Here is a 15,673-nt window from a genome sequence, read left to right on the forward strand (position 1 = left end):
ATGCTAAATGGTACAGCTGCTATGGAAAAGAACACAGTGGTTCTTCAAAAATTTAAAACACAGGATGACCAGCAATTCCACATCTGGGCCAATACCCAAAAGAATTAAAAGCATAGACTCAAAACAGACATTTGAACACCCATGTTCACGGCGGCATTATCCACAACAGTCAAAAGGTGGAAACAAACCAACTGTCAATTAACAGATGAATGGATAAACAAAATGTGGGACATACATACAATGAAATATTATTCATCCTTAAAAGGAAAGACATTCTACATACTACAACACAGATGAAATTTGAAGACATTATGTTAAGTGAAATAAGCCAGTCACAAAAGGATAAATATTTTATGATTCTACTTATATGAGGTACAAAGAGTAGTCAAACTCATAGAGGCAGAAAGTAGAATGGTACTTAGCAGGGGCTAGAGTAGGAAGGAATGGGGAGTTATTGTTTAATGAATACAGAGTTTCAATATGGGAAAATGAAAAAGTTCCGAAGATGGACAGTGGTGACAGCTGCAAAAAATTTGAAAGTACTTAACACCACTGAATGGTACACTTAAAAATGGTTAAAGTGGTAAATTTTATTGTGTGTCACAATAAAAATTTAAGAATAAATAAGCAAAACTAATATATATTTCCAATAATGAAAAATATAAATGGCTAATAATTCTATTAAAAGATTTTCAACCTCAACAGTGACTACGTAAATGAAACAAGATATCACAACCTAGGGGCTTCCCTGGCGGCGCAGTGGTTGAGAGTCTGCCTGCCAATGCAGGAGACACGGGTTCAAGCCCTGGTCTGGGAGGATCCCACATGCCGTGGAGCAACTGGGCCCGTGAGTCACAACTACTGAGCCTGCGTGTCTGGAACCTCTGCTCTGCAACAAGAGAGGCCACAACAGTGAGAGGCCTGCGCACCGCAATGAAGAGTGGCCCCCACTCACCACAACTAGAGAAAGCCCTCGCACAGAAACGAAGACCCAACACAGCAAAAAATAAATAATAAATAAATAAATCACTTAAAAAAAAAAGATATCACAACCTATTAAATCTGCAAAAAATATAAAACACTGATAAGATCCAGTGTTGGCAAGAGTTTGGGATATGCCACACAGGTGGTGGTATAAACTCTTAAAACATTTCCATAGGACAAAAAGGTAAAATTTATCAATATTTAAAATTCACAAAATTTGGGCTTCCCTGGTGGCACAGTGGTTGAGAGTCTGCCTGCCGATTCAGGGGACATGGGCTCGTGCCCCAGTCTGGGAAGATCCCACATGCCACAGAGCAGCTGGGCCCGTGAGCCATGGCCGCTGAGCCTGCGCATCTGGAGCCTGTACTCCGCAACGGGAGGGGCCACAGCAGTGAGAGGCCCGCGTACAGCCCAAAAAAAAAAAGAAAAAAATCACAAAATTTGCATTATATCTCTATATCTATGCTACAAAAACATTCATACAAATGCACAAAGATATATGTACAATGAACTTCATTATAATAGTTTAATTGTGAAAAACCAGAAACAACTTTAAGCTCCTTCAACAGAGAAATGGGTAATTACAGTACCTCCCTATACTAGGAAAAATTTAAGTCATTAAAAAAATAAATCTGAACTTAATGATATAAGGCTATATGAAATGCTGAGAAAAAAGAAATATTTATCACAACAATACGTATAGTAAAATCCATATTAAAAAATTCCCCAATGCACAAAAATACATATACATATATCTCACATATTCATAAAAAGTATATGATGGATATAACACACATTTCACATGGTTTTGTGCTTGGTTATCCAAAATTAAGAAAGCATGAGATGTTTTAGCCCACATTTTTGAATATGTGGAAAAGGGAAGGATGTGGAGGAGAGAGTGGGAAAAGTGAAGGGGGAATGTGATGTAAGATAATGAATTTCATTAATAAATCTTTATATTTCCTACAACTTCTACTTTAGCGATTTAAATTTATTCGGACCTCAAATGCATCAACATAAAAAATAAAAATCCCACTATGGCAATACTTAATAATAGAGTTGTTTTATCTAACAAATTACATATGTAGACTAAATACTAAGTTTAAATATAAATGAGCCTTAGCATCACACCCTCCAATTGAGAAAGACAGGACAATCTACCACTCACTTTTGTCTCTTTTGTTTTGAGATGGCTTTTTCTTTCTTGCTTGCTACAATTTTAAAATCCTTACATGTATTACTTTAGAAAGAAATATATTCAGAGCCTCTTCAAACAGTATAAAGAATATATGCATAAAATAATGGATCACCAAAAACGGTGGTGATAAACAATGACAAAACCATTTCTTAGACGTATTTAAATCCCTAGCATCTACAAAAGTAACTTAGAGGGGCTTCCCTGGTGGCGCAGTAGTTGAGAGTCCGCCTGCCGATGCAGGGGACACGGGTGGGTGCCGCGGTCCGGGAAGATCCCACGTGCCGCAGAGCGGCTGGGCCTGTGAGCCGTTGCCGCTGAGCCTGCTCGCCCGGAGCCTGTGCTCCGCAACAGGAGAGGCCACAGCGGTGAGAGTACCGCAAGAAAAAAAAAAAAAAAAGGTGAGAAAATGGAAGTGTTCAATAAACAACTGCTTTTTTTCAATGTTCTCCCCCACTGATCCTTCAATACTGCATTCTGTATCTTTAATTTATAATCTACTATAACCTAGCAGGACCCTCTGGGCCCTTCCTGGAACAGGACTCCCACCCATGTCCTCTGCCTACTTTCTGTCTGTAGAAAAACTTTACTCAAAGAATAAACTTAATCAGAGAAGTGAGAAAATGCAGAAAGGAAAATAGTCAAGCAAGATAAAATAGTAATAGTTTAGCCATAAACAAAGTCAAGGACCTTTAATTCCTCAAGGGAGGAGGAATTAAATATTCTGAGCCACATCCTTTGAGCTGTTTTGAAGATACTGAAACCCCCACCAGGTGGGAGAAGTTAACTGTCTGCGGCCATGTAGGGCCCAGACTGGTTGGAAACAGCAGGTTGATGATGCTGACTTCCAATTACCTCACTACCAAACCCATCAGAAGAATATCCACAAGTTGATCACACACCCCACAAACCACCCCCTCCCTCATCCTGTCTTTATAAACCTTTCCTTGAAAGCCTTCGGGTCTTTTAAGCACTGGCTGCCCTAGACTCCTTGCTTGGCTCCCTGCAATAAATGCTGCACTTTCCTTCACCACAACCCAGTGTCAGTAGACTGGCTTGCCTGCACACAGGCAAATGGACCCAAGTCTGGTTCAGTAACACTGCTAGGTTAATTTTGGTAAAATCTAGCAATTTTATACAACATAGCTCCATTTCTTCCCCTCTTTGTGCAATATTGTCATATATATTATGGATACATGTTACAAACCCAACAATACAGTGCTATAATTATTGCTTAAGCAAACTTATGTTTTAAAAAAATAGGAGAATATATCTTTTGTATTTATTAGGGAATTTCCAATGCTCTTCATTTCTTCCCGTGGATCCGCGTTACTGCTTTCTTTAATACTGCCAGTAAGGCGGGTGAGCCTACAATGAATTCTCTCAGGCTTTGTTTATATGACAATGTTGTTATTTCACATTTATTTTCCTTTTTTTAATAAATTTATTTATTTTTGGCTGTGTTGGGTCCTCATTGTACACTGCACGTGGGCTCTCTCTAGTTGCGGCGAGCAGAGGCCACTCTTCGTTGCGGTGTGTGGGCTTCTCATTGCAGTGGCTTCTCTTGTTGTGGAGCACAGGCTCCAGGAACGCAGGCTTCAGTAGTTATGGCACACAGGCTCAGTAGTTGTGGCTCACGGGCTCTAGAGCACAGGCTCAGCAGTTGTGTCGCACGGGCTTAGCTGCTCCGGGCATGTGGGATCCTCCCGGACCAGGGATCGAACCCGTGTCCCCTGCGTTGGCAGGCAGATTCTCAACCACTGCACCACCAGGGAAGCCCCCTCACCTTTATTTTTGAAAGTTAGTTTTGGTGGCTATAGAATTCCTGGTTGATAGTTTTTTCTGTTTCAGCACTCTGAATATGTCACTGTACTGCCCTCTGACTCCCACTGCTTTTAATGAGAAGTCAGCAAGCAGTATTGTCCTCTTGTACATGATGAGTCATTTTTCCCTTGCTGTTTTTGATTCTCTTTCTCTTTGGGTTTCAGCAAGTTGACTAGAATGTATCTAGGTGTGGTTCTCTTTTGTGTTTATCCTACTTGGAGTTCACTGAGATTCTAGGGTCCCTGAGGAATTTTTTTTTTTTTCTCCATCATACCTGGGAAGTTTTCAGCCATTATTTCTGAAATAATATTTTCTGCCCTCTTCTTTCTCTTCAACTGGGATTCCCATTACAGTATACTTTGGAACAATGATACTGACCCATGCATCTCTAAAGTTCTGTTCATCTTTCTCTAATTTTTTCTTTTATTCTTTGGATTGGATAATTTCTATTCATCTTTCAAATCCACCAACTCTTTATTCTGCTATCTCAGATCTGCTTTTGAGTATATCTGGTCAAAGTTTATTTCAGCTATCCTTTACAACTCTAGGAATTTCCATTTGGTTCTTTATTATAATTTCTATTTATTGAGGCTTCCTATTTGACTAATTGTTAGTCTATTTTTAATTCTTTCGATACAGTTCCTTTAATTCTTTGAACACACTTATAAGTGATTTGAAGTTATTGCTGCATCCAACCTCTGGACCCAATAAAGAGTCCATTTCTACCGGCTGTTTTTTTCTACTTACACGTGTCACACTTCCCTGTGTGACCTTGCAAATCTATTAATTTGTGGTTGAAAATTACATTTAGATAACATATTGTAGTAAAATCAGGTCCTGCTTAACTTTCTGCTGGTTGTTAGTTTCTTTTTTGTTTGTTTGTATTTAGTAAATTGCAGACTACAACTGTGCAATCTGTATTCCCCAAAGTATTGTTACTTATGTCTCTATTCAGTAATCTTATTTTTTTAGCCTGGCTCCCTAGGGGCTACCCCTTGTCTGTATAGCTTAGTGGTAAATCAGTAATTTGGGCACAGATTGTGGTCAAATAGCTGAGCCCATAAGGCTTTCCTTCTGCTGACTGATCTGTGTGTCCAGGTTGGGGAATGCATATAAAGTTGCAACCAGTTCTCAAGTTAGGGCTCTCTTGGGTCTTCCATGCACACATGTAGTTTTCCTATCATACAGGGATGTGTATACAGAGTGTATCCAGCTCTACTATGGCTTTCATACGGGATCTCCCTGTTACATTTCTGAATAATCCACCACTGGCTTTGGACTAGGTATGGAACCTTGACCTAGCAAAGGTACAGGGTTTCCCCATCCATTCTCAATTGAGTCTGCTACCTTTAGTAGGCAAAGCCACAGGCTTTTGCCCTCCACCCAGAATCAAATCTGCCCATCTGGCAATAGAGCTTATGGTTTTCATGGCCAACCTAGACTGGAAAGCTACAGTTCTCATCAACAGACTGGGGAGAAGAGGGGGAGGTGACAGAAACAGCAACGGGCAAAAGGGCCAGAGGTTCCCTCTACTCTTACCTAAGCTCTAGCAGTTGTTCAAGAATAAATGCTCCTAAATTTGCCTCTAGTGCCTTGAAATGGTTGTTTTATTTTTTTTCCAGTTTCATACTTTTTTTTTTTCACACTTTTTTTTTTCCAGAGAGGAATTGACAATTCTTCATGTCACAGTTACCGGAAGTCCTCTAAACGTTTGCTTCTGAAAGAATAAGAACATTTTACAGGTCCTTAGGGCTAAATACCATTCTTTCAAAACTATCAGGTTGTTTTACACGTATCTCTTTCTAGGACTAGAAAAAAAATACATTAAAATCACAAATATGAATCTTTTTTTAAAAAGCTATCGTAATTATTCAACTACACAGCTGACAGATTTCTTATGGACTGTTGCTTACTCTGTTGCTGTTTCTTTGTGGTGACCAATGAAGTGTGATTGAAGGTGAAAGTCCAAAGACCAGTCTAGACAAAGGCAAAATCAGAGACAAAAATCTATCCTCAGTTAAATCTAGCTGTACTTTCAGTTTATTTTTCTAATCTCAGTGAAGTCTCCTCAGGCATGTAACATTTATGCTCTCACTTTTTGTATTATTTTCATATAGCTGCTATAACAAATTACCACCAACTTGGCAGCTTAGAAAAACACAAATTTATTATCTTTCAGTTCTATAAGTTAGAAGTCTGACGCAAGTCTCACCAGGCTAAGTCAAGGTGTCAGCAAGGCTATATTCCTTCTGGAGACTCTAAGGGAGAATCCATTCCTTGCCTTTCCCAGTTTCTAGGGGCTACCTTCATTCCTTGGCTCATGACCTTCTTCCATCTTCAAATCCAAGAACAGCAGGCCAAGTTATTCTCACATCACAACACTCTGACACTATCTTCTGCCTCTTTTTTCTACTTTTAAGAACTCTTGTGATTATACTCAGCCCACCCAGATAACCCAGGAAAAATCTCCCCATCTTAAAATCAGCTGATTAGCAACCCTAATTCCATCTGCTCTCTTGATTCCTTCTTGCCACATAACCTATACTCACATGTTCTAGGATGTGGACATCTTTAGGAGGTACAGAGGTTCATTATCCTGGCCACCACACCCTCTGCTCAAAAAGTATCTCATAAATTTACCTTTGGACATAAATGTCTGCTAAGGCTAATGTCTGTGTCATTTCTAGGGCTAATTTTCTTTTAATAAGTAACAAATAATGAAGGGAATAAATCTCTAACGATGATTTCAGGATCAGGCCATTAGAAGGTATTTAAAGGATAGGTTATATAAGGAGGCAGAGAGAATCAGCCAACAGATCACATCATTAAGAACAGTTACCTTGCCTAGACTATAAAACTTGATCGTGAAACTGTAAACAAGCCTTTGTGTCCCTGTTTTTTGAAGCAAGAGGCTTTTGCTTTAGTCTCCCGGACCTCCCCTGAATCTCAAAAGGCTGGCTCAAGAGTTAATTATTAGGAAACGTAAGCATGTAGAAACAAAGCAAAGATGTTGGGCCAAGAAACTGGTAACAATTTAGATTATAAATCAGCCATATAGCAGAGTCACTGAACTCCCAGTTCCCTGAAAGATATAAAGGTCTGACACACATTCCTAACTTGTTTTTACAGAAACCAGACCCCCACCAGATGAAAACTGCCGACCCCAAGCACAAAGACCCCAAACTGGTTGGAGCCAGAAGACTGATGATGTGCGAAACTTCACCTTGATGCCAACCAGTCCAAGAACAGAGTACAAGCTGATCATGGACCATGTGGTGCCTTGGAAAACCCTTCCGCGAAAGCCATCGCAGAGTTGGGTCTTTTGAGCATGAGCTGCCCGTTCTCCTTGCTTGGTACATTGCAATAAATGATGCACTTTACTTCACCACAACGCGGTTTTAGTTGATTGGCTGTGCTGTGCAGACCCAAGTCCAGGTTCAGCAGCAATCATGCCCATATATCTTCTTGAGACCAGTTTTATAAAATATCCTTTAAAAAGTTAAACAGGCTTAAAGCTAATCTGGCATGTGCCTGATATAAAAACTGAAACTAGGATATATCAAAATAGGTGTAGATTGATAAAATTAAACCATCAAAATTCAGCATTTGACATAAATGTTCTATTTTCTAAAGATTAATAGAATCTTTAATAGATTAATAGAATTTTGATTAATCATATGTTAAGTTTTTCTCATTCTGACAGGGTCAATCTTTACTAACTGTATTATGTATGGTATAAATATTTTGCATAGTACCTCAAATTTTCAGTGTCTGCTTTATTAACTTTAGTTCAATTAAAAGAATGAAATATTTATAGGTGAAAACTTCTGTGTATCTTATTCTTCAGTTGCTAAGAACCATGGTGATTAATTTGTATCCTTGAAAATTTTAAGAATTTTTATTTTTAACAATTATAATTTTAAAATTCTGTAAAAAAACATAAGTATGCGAACATTATGAAATCTTCTTAAGATGCCCAGTTCACATTAGGCTCCAAATACACAGACACCACCTCATCTTTTGCCATTCTCCACACTCAGCTGCCATACTCCAGGCTTACCAAACTACTCGCAGGTTTCAAGTTCATTTAGGCATCATCACGTCTACTGATGCTCTTCTTCGGCCTTGAATATCTTTTCATCTAACTTCACCTGGCTTATTCTCACTTGCCTTGCAGGATTCAGGTAAGGCATCACCTCTTCTGGAAACATTTTCCTGACTTGATCCGTCTAGAAAGGCAGTATCTCCTATGAGTTTGCATCAAGCCCTGTGCTGCCCTCCATGAGAGCACTTACCAACAGTGTTGCCATTTGTTCCCTTGTCTCTATCCCTCTTCTAATCCCAAAGCTCACTGAGGCACGGACCACATTTTATCTTTCATATCCCAGTACCTGGCTCATAGTAAGTGTTTAAAAAGAATGTTTGCTGAATAAAAGAAAACACACATACTTTTAATATGTCTAATTTTCAAATAGTTCTCAAAAGATGGTTGTTGGTCTTCTAACCTTTAAGTAAAATCAAATTTAAAAAATGGAAGTGATACAGCAGATTGACATGACACAGGTCCTCCTTCCCCCCAAACACACCAAAATACCTAGTAAGACATGATAATGTTTTTGAAATACACAGCTGAACTTGAAAGAATAAAGAGGAGATTCCTGAGTCACAGAAACAAAGAGGGAACTGAATGGCAGAAGTAAGCATGCAAAGGTGACTCTGAAAAAAACCAGGGGATTATCAACTCTGGATATAGGCCCTCACAGCTAGGGACTAGGGATTGGGATTTTACAGGATAAGCCTTTCAGATGCTAAAAGCCTATTAGTATGGCTCACAAAGCTGTCTGCAAAACTGAAGGTGCTTTGATAGACTAGACAGAGAGTGATGGAAGAAAAGTGTGTTTATGTCTGAGAATACCACATATTTAGCTTAGCTAAATTCACATAAATAATATGAATTATATCACTCTGAGACTGATACGGTATAACCAGCCCAACGGAAGCTGTCTTTGGCATGTATCCAGGCTAGGTTATGTCTGAATTGCCCGAGCCTCATAATAAATATAAATAAGGCTAGGTCTCGAAACTATGCTTCCAAAAGTATAATATGACTCAGATATTGGCATCCCTTGCTTATGAGGGACTGAGAGTAAGAAGCTGCATATTTTTTCTGATGATGTTACCAATCTCTCTACAAAGTACCCTAAACACATCAGTTTCCTTCTGTATCCTTTATATTTAATCAAGCATTGTCTGTGCACGGACTTTCCATCAATCCAAATCAGTACACAGGTTGTAACGTTCTGAATGGCCCCTCAGGGATATGGGTGCACATGAGGCAAGGAACTGGAACTACGACTTCTCCTTAAGGCCTAGATCTTAGAAGAGACTGCCACCTCAATAAAACAACTTCAGGCCCAGATGGTTTCAATGGCAAATTCTACCTAATATTAAAGAAGATAACATCAATTTTACACAGTTTCTTCCAGAAAACAGAAGTGAACAAAATACTTCCCAATTTATGTTATGAGGCCAGCATTTCTCTGACATCAAAATCAAAATATAGGAAAACTAAAGACCAATATTTCTTATTAACACAGACACTAAAGTCCTCAACCAAATACCTGCATATCAAATTCAGCAATGCATATAAGCACAAATACAAATTACACCACGAAGATGCTGAAGTAGAGTTCATCTTGCGATGCAAAGCTAAATAGCTATCTACCAAAATCAACCAATGTAATCACCATATTAAAAATCTACAGAAGAAACAAACAGGGACTTCCCTGGTGGCACAGTGATTAAGAATCCGCCTGCCAATGCAGGGGACACAGGTTCGAGCCCTGGTCCGGAAAGATCCCACATGCCACAGAGCAACTAAGCCCGTGCGCCACAGCTACTGAGCCTGCGCTCTAGAGCCTGAGAGCCACAACTACTGAGCCCACGAGTCACAACTACTGAAGCGCGTGCGCCTAGAGCCCATGCTCCGCAACAAGAGAAGCCACCACAATGAGAAGCCCACGCATCACAACGAAGAGTAGCCCCCTCTCACCACAACTGGAGAAAGCCCGCGCACAGCAACAAAGACCCAACACAGCCAAATAATAATAAAAGAAACAAGAAACAAATGATATCAATTCAAGCAGAAAATGCACTTGACAAAATTCAACATCCATTCATATAAAAGCGCTCAGCGTACTAGAAATAGAACATTCTCAACCTAATAAAGAGCATCTATGAAAAAACTACACCTAACATATTTAATAGTAAAAGACTAAAGGCTTTCCCTCTGAGATTAGGAGCAAGACAAAGACGTCCACTCTCATCATTCCTATTCAGTATTTTACTGGAGCCTTAGCCAGTTTAAAAGGCAAGGAAAGGCTTCCCTGGTGGTGCAGTGGTTGAGAGTCCGCCTGCCGATGCAGGGGACACGGGTTCGTGCCCCCGTCCAGGAAGATCCCACATGCCGCGGAGCGGCTAGGCCCATGAGCAATGGCCGCTGAGTCTGCGCGTCTGGAGCCTGTGCTCCACAATGGGAGAGGCCACAACAGTGACAGGCCCGCGTACCGCAAAAAAAAAAAAAAAAAAAAAAAAAAAAAAAAAGGCAAGGAGAAAAACAGACCCAGAGATTGGAAAGGAAGAAATAAAACTACCCCTATGCACAGACAACATGACTGTTCACAAAGAAAATCCAAAAGACATCACAAAACTCCTCCGAGAACTAATAACTGAATTTAGTAAGGTCATGGGATATAAGGTCAATGCACAAAAATTAGTCATATTCCTACATACTAGTAACAAAGAGCTGGATATGAAAAATGTTTAAATAATACCATTACAATAGCTCCTTTTAAAAAAGCAGTAATTAGATACAAATCTAACAAAACATATACAGGATCTGTCTGCTGAAATCAAAGAAGACCTAAATAATTGGAGAGACCATGATCATAAAACGGAAGACTTAGCATAGTAAACATACCAATTCTCCACCAAACTGATCTACAGACTCAAAGCAATTCCAATCAAAATTCTAACAGGACTTTCTGTAGACATAGATAAACCAATTCTAAAATTTAAATAGAAAAGCAAAGGAACTAGAGTAGCCAAAACAACTTCGAAAATTTTAAAAAAAAAATTGAAGGAATCACACTACCTAATTTAAAGACTTATTACAAAACTATAGCAACCAAGACACAAACCCACACAAATATGGCCAAACGATCTTGCACAAAAGTGCAAAAGTAAGTCAATGATGAAAGGAAACTCTTCAACAAATGAGGTTGGCACAAGTAAACATCCACGTGCAAAAAAAAGAATCTTATCCAAAAATTAACTTGAAATAGATAATAGCTCTAAATATAATATGTAAAACTTTTAGAATAAAACACAGAATTGACAATGTGATCAAATTAATATCACCAGTGACTAAGCCATGATGATAACATGACCTTCTGATATGATATGATAAAAAGGCATTTCACCTCTATGGTATTCTCTCCAAAAGTCATAACCCACGTGTAACCATAAAATAATTTTTCTTACTTTAAAAAGTTTTTAAAAAGACACACACCCAAATTGAAGGAGATTCTACAAAATACCTGACTAGTACCCCTCAAAAGCTCAAAGTGATGAAAAATGAGGAAAGACAAATTTTCACAAAACGGAGACTAAAGAAACTAAGGAGATATAACTACATGCAATGAGGTATCCCAGATTAGATCTTGGAACAGAAAATGGATGTTAGTGGAAAAACTAGTTAAATAAAGTTTAACTAATAATAATGTACCACTGTTGGTTTCTCAGTTTGTTTGTTTGTTTTTCTTTTTCAGTACGCAGGCCTCTCACTGTTGTGGCCTTTCCCGTTGCGGAGCAACAGGCTCCAGACGCGCAGGCTCAGCAGCCATGGCTCACGGGCGCAGCCGCTCCGCAGCATGTGGAATCTTCCCAGACCGGGGCACGAACCTGTGTCCCCTGCATCGGCAGGTGGACTCTCAACCATTGCGCCACCGGGGAAGCCCGGTTTCTCAGTTTTGACACACATACCATGGTAACATAAACTGTTAACAGTAGGGAAAACTGGGTGAACGGTATCCCGGGACAGTCCGTACTATCTTTATAACTTTTCATAAATCTAAAATAAGTCAAAAAATTTTTTAAGTTTATATATTTTTATCAAATAGAAGAAAGGCTTTGTGACCTTGTGCAAGTGTTCTCAGACATGGCACTAAAGCATGATCCATAAAGTAAAAATCTGATAAACTGAACTTCATCAAATTTAAAATTTTTATTCTGGAAAAGACACTAGTAAGAGAATGAAAAGATAAACTACTGTCCAGAGGAAATATGTGTATTCAGAATATATAAAGAACTCTCAAAACACAGCAGTAAGAAAACAACCCAATTAAAAAGTGGACAAAAGACTTGAACAGACACTTCACCATAGAGTATATACGATGGCAAATAAACACATGACAGATATTCAAAATTCAAATTAAAACTAGCATCAGATATCACAACATACCTATTAGAGTGGCTAAAACTAAAATAACTGACACCAAGTACTACTGCGGATATAGAGCAACTGAAACTCTCATACATTGTTGATGAGAATGCAAAATGGTACAGTCACTCTGGAACTCAGTTTGGCTGTTTCTTATAAAGTTAAATATACACTCACCATATGACTTAATCCCACCCTAGATATCTACCCAAGTAAACTGAAACTATATTTTCATATAAAAGATCTATACAAAAATATTTACAGCAGCTCTATTCATAAATGTCCAACCTTAGAAACAATCCTACTACCCCTCAACAGGTGAATGATTAAACTGTAGTATATCCTTAAAACAGAATACTACTCAGCAATAAAAAGGATAAAACGATTGATAAAAAATTACTTCAAAGGATCTCAAAAGCATTATGCTGAGTGAAAGAAGCCAGTCTCACATGATTACTCTTTGAGTCCATCTCTATGACACTCCTGAAAGGACAAAACTATAGTGATTCAGAACATATCAGTGACTGCCAGCATTATAACAGAGAAGAGGAGTTTGGGGGAGGTTACAGAACTGTTCTACATTCTGACTGTGGTAGCAATTTTAAAAAACCTATACATGGAGGTGATTTGAGAAGGTGGCGGAAGACTAAGACTCAGAGATCACCTTCCTCCCCACAGATGCACCAGAAATACGTCTACACATGGAACTGCTCCTATAGAACACCCACTGAACGCTGGCAGAAGACCTCAGACCTCCCAAAAGGCAAGAAACTCCCCACGTACCTGGGTAGGGCAAAAGAAAAAAGAAAAAACAAATAGGGACGGGACCTGCACCAGTGGGAGGGAGCTGTGAAGGAGGAAGGATTCGACACACTAGAAGCCCCTTTGCAGGCGGAGACTGCGGGTGGCGGAGGGGGAAGGCTTCGGAGCCACGGAGGAAAGCACAACAACAGGGGAGCAGGGGGCAAGGCGGAGAGATTCCCGCACAGAGGATCGGTGCCGACTGGCACTCACCAGGCCGAGAGGCTTGTCTGCTCCCCCGCCGGGGCAGGCGAGGCTGGGAGCTAAGGCTTGGGCTTCGGTCCGATCCCAGGGAGAGGATTGGGGTTGGCGGCGTGAACACAGCCTGAAGGGGGCTAGTGCGCCACGGTTAGCTGGGAGGGAGTCCGGGAAAAATTCTGGACCTGCTGAAGAGGCAAGAGACTTTTCCTTCCCTCTTTCTTTCCTGGTACGCGAGGAGACGGGATTAAGAGCGCTGCTTAAAGGAGCCCCAGAGACGGGCGCAAGCCACGGCTATCAGCGGGGACCCCAGAGACGGGCATGAGACGCTAAGGCTGCTGCTGCGGCCACCAAAGAAATCTGTGTGCAAGCACAGGCCACTGTCCACACCTCCCCTCCTGGGAGCCTGTGCAGCCTGCCACTGCCAGGGTCCAAAGATCCAGGGACAACTTGCCTGGGAGAACGCACGGTGCGCCGCAGGCTGGTGCAATTTCACGCTGGCTGCTCCCGCCGCAAGCTCACCCCACACACGTACCCCCTCCATCCCCCCCAGCCTGAGTGAGCCAGAGTCCGCGAATCAGCTGCTCCTTTAACCCCTTTTATTCTGAGCCGTGTGGATGAAAGGCTCTTGGTGCTCCAGCCAGGAGTCAATGCTGTGCCTCTGAGGTGGGAGAGCCAACTTCAGGACACTGGTCCACAAGAGACCACCCAGCTCCACGTATTTCAAATGGTGAACATCTCCCAGAGATCTCCATCTCAACACCAAGACCCAGCTTCACTCAATGACCAGCAAGCTACAGTGCTTGACACCCTATGCCAAACAACTAGCAAAACAGGAACACGGCACCATCCATTAGCAGAGAGGCTGCCTAAAATCATAACAAGGCCACAGACACCCCAAAACACACCACCAATCGTGGACCTGCCCACCAGAAAGACAAGATCCAGCCTCATCCACCAAACTACAGGCATAGTCACCTCCACCAGGAAGCCTACACAACCCACTGAACCAACCTTAGCCACTGGGGACAGACACCGAAAACAACAGGAACTATGAACCTGCAGCCTGTGAAAAAGAGACCTCAAACCCAGTAAGATAAGCAAAATGAGAAGACAGAAAAAAACACAGCAGACGAAGGAGCAAGGTAAAAACCCACCAGACCTAACAAACGAAGAGGAAATAGGCAGTCTACCTGAAAAAGAGTTCAGAATAATGATAGTAAAGATGATCCAAAATCTTGGAAATAGAATAGAGAAAATACAAGAAACATTTAACAAGGACCTAGAAGAACTAAAGAGGAAACAAGCAATGATGAACAACACAATAAATGAAATTAAAAATACTCTAAAAGGGATCAATAGCAGAATAACTGAGGCAGAAGAACGCATAAGTGACCTGGAAGATAAAAGAGTGGAAATAACTACTGCAGAGGAGAATAAAGAATGAAAAGAACTGAGGACAGTCTCAGAGACCTCTGGGACAACATTAAACGCACCAACATTCGAATTATAGGGGTCCCAGAAGAAAAAGAAAAAAAGGAAGGGACTGAGAAAATATTTGAAGAGATTACAGTTGAAAACTTCCCTACTATGGAAAAGGAAATAATTAATCAAGCCCCGGAAGCACAGAGAGTCCCATACAGGATAAATCCAAGGAGAAACACGCCAAGAAACATATTAATCAAACTATGGAAAATTAAATACAAAGAAAACATATTAAAAGCAGCAAGGGAAAAACAACAAATAACACACAAGTGAATCCCCATAAGGTTAACAGCTGCCAGAAGAGACTGGCAGGACATATTTAAAGTGATGAAGGAGAAAAACCTACAACCAAGATTACTCTACCCAGCAAGGATCTCATTCAGATTTGATGGAGAAATTAAAACCTTTACAGACAAACAAAGCTGAGAGAGTTCAGCACCACCAAACCAGCTTTACAACAAATGCTAAAGGAACTTCTCTAGGCAAGAAACACAAGAGAAAGAAAAGACCTACAATAACAAAGCCAAAACAATTAAGAAAATGGGAATAGAAACATACATATCGATAATTACCTTAAATGTGAATGGACTAAATGCTCCCACCAAAAGACACAGATTGGCTGAATGGACACAAAAACAAGACCCGTATATATGCTGTCTACAAGAAACCCACTTCAGACCTAGGGA

General features: G+C 40.4%; 1 protein-coding gene across 3 annotated transcripts in view; it reads right to left on the reverse strand.

The window, feature by feature from the left end:
• The window catches only part of RAB3GAP1 (RAB3 GTPase activating protein catalytic subunit 1), a 125,700-nt gene that overhangs the window by 59,992 nt on the left and 50,035 nt on the right, over positions 1-15,673 (reverse strand). Inside the window, exon 1 of one of the 3 annotated variants that reach the window (XM_032638614.1) lies at positions 5,543-9,531. The exons of the other annotated variants lie outside the window; for them this stretch is intronic. The gene's annotated coding sequence lies outside the window, so the exon portion shown is untranslated. Of the gene's footprint in view, positions 1-5,542; positions 9,532-15,673 lie in introns of those variants that run through there. 3 annotated transcript variants of the gene reach the window in all.

This window comes from Phocoena sinus, chromosome 7, assembly GCF_008692025.1.
Source record: "Phocoena sinus isolate mPhoSin1 chromosome 7, mPhoSin1.pri, whole genome shotgun sequence".
Lineage (NCBI taxonomy): Eukaryota > Metazoa > Chordata > Mammalia > Artiodactyla > Phocoenidae > Phocoena > Phocoena sinus.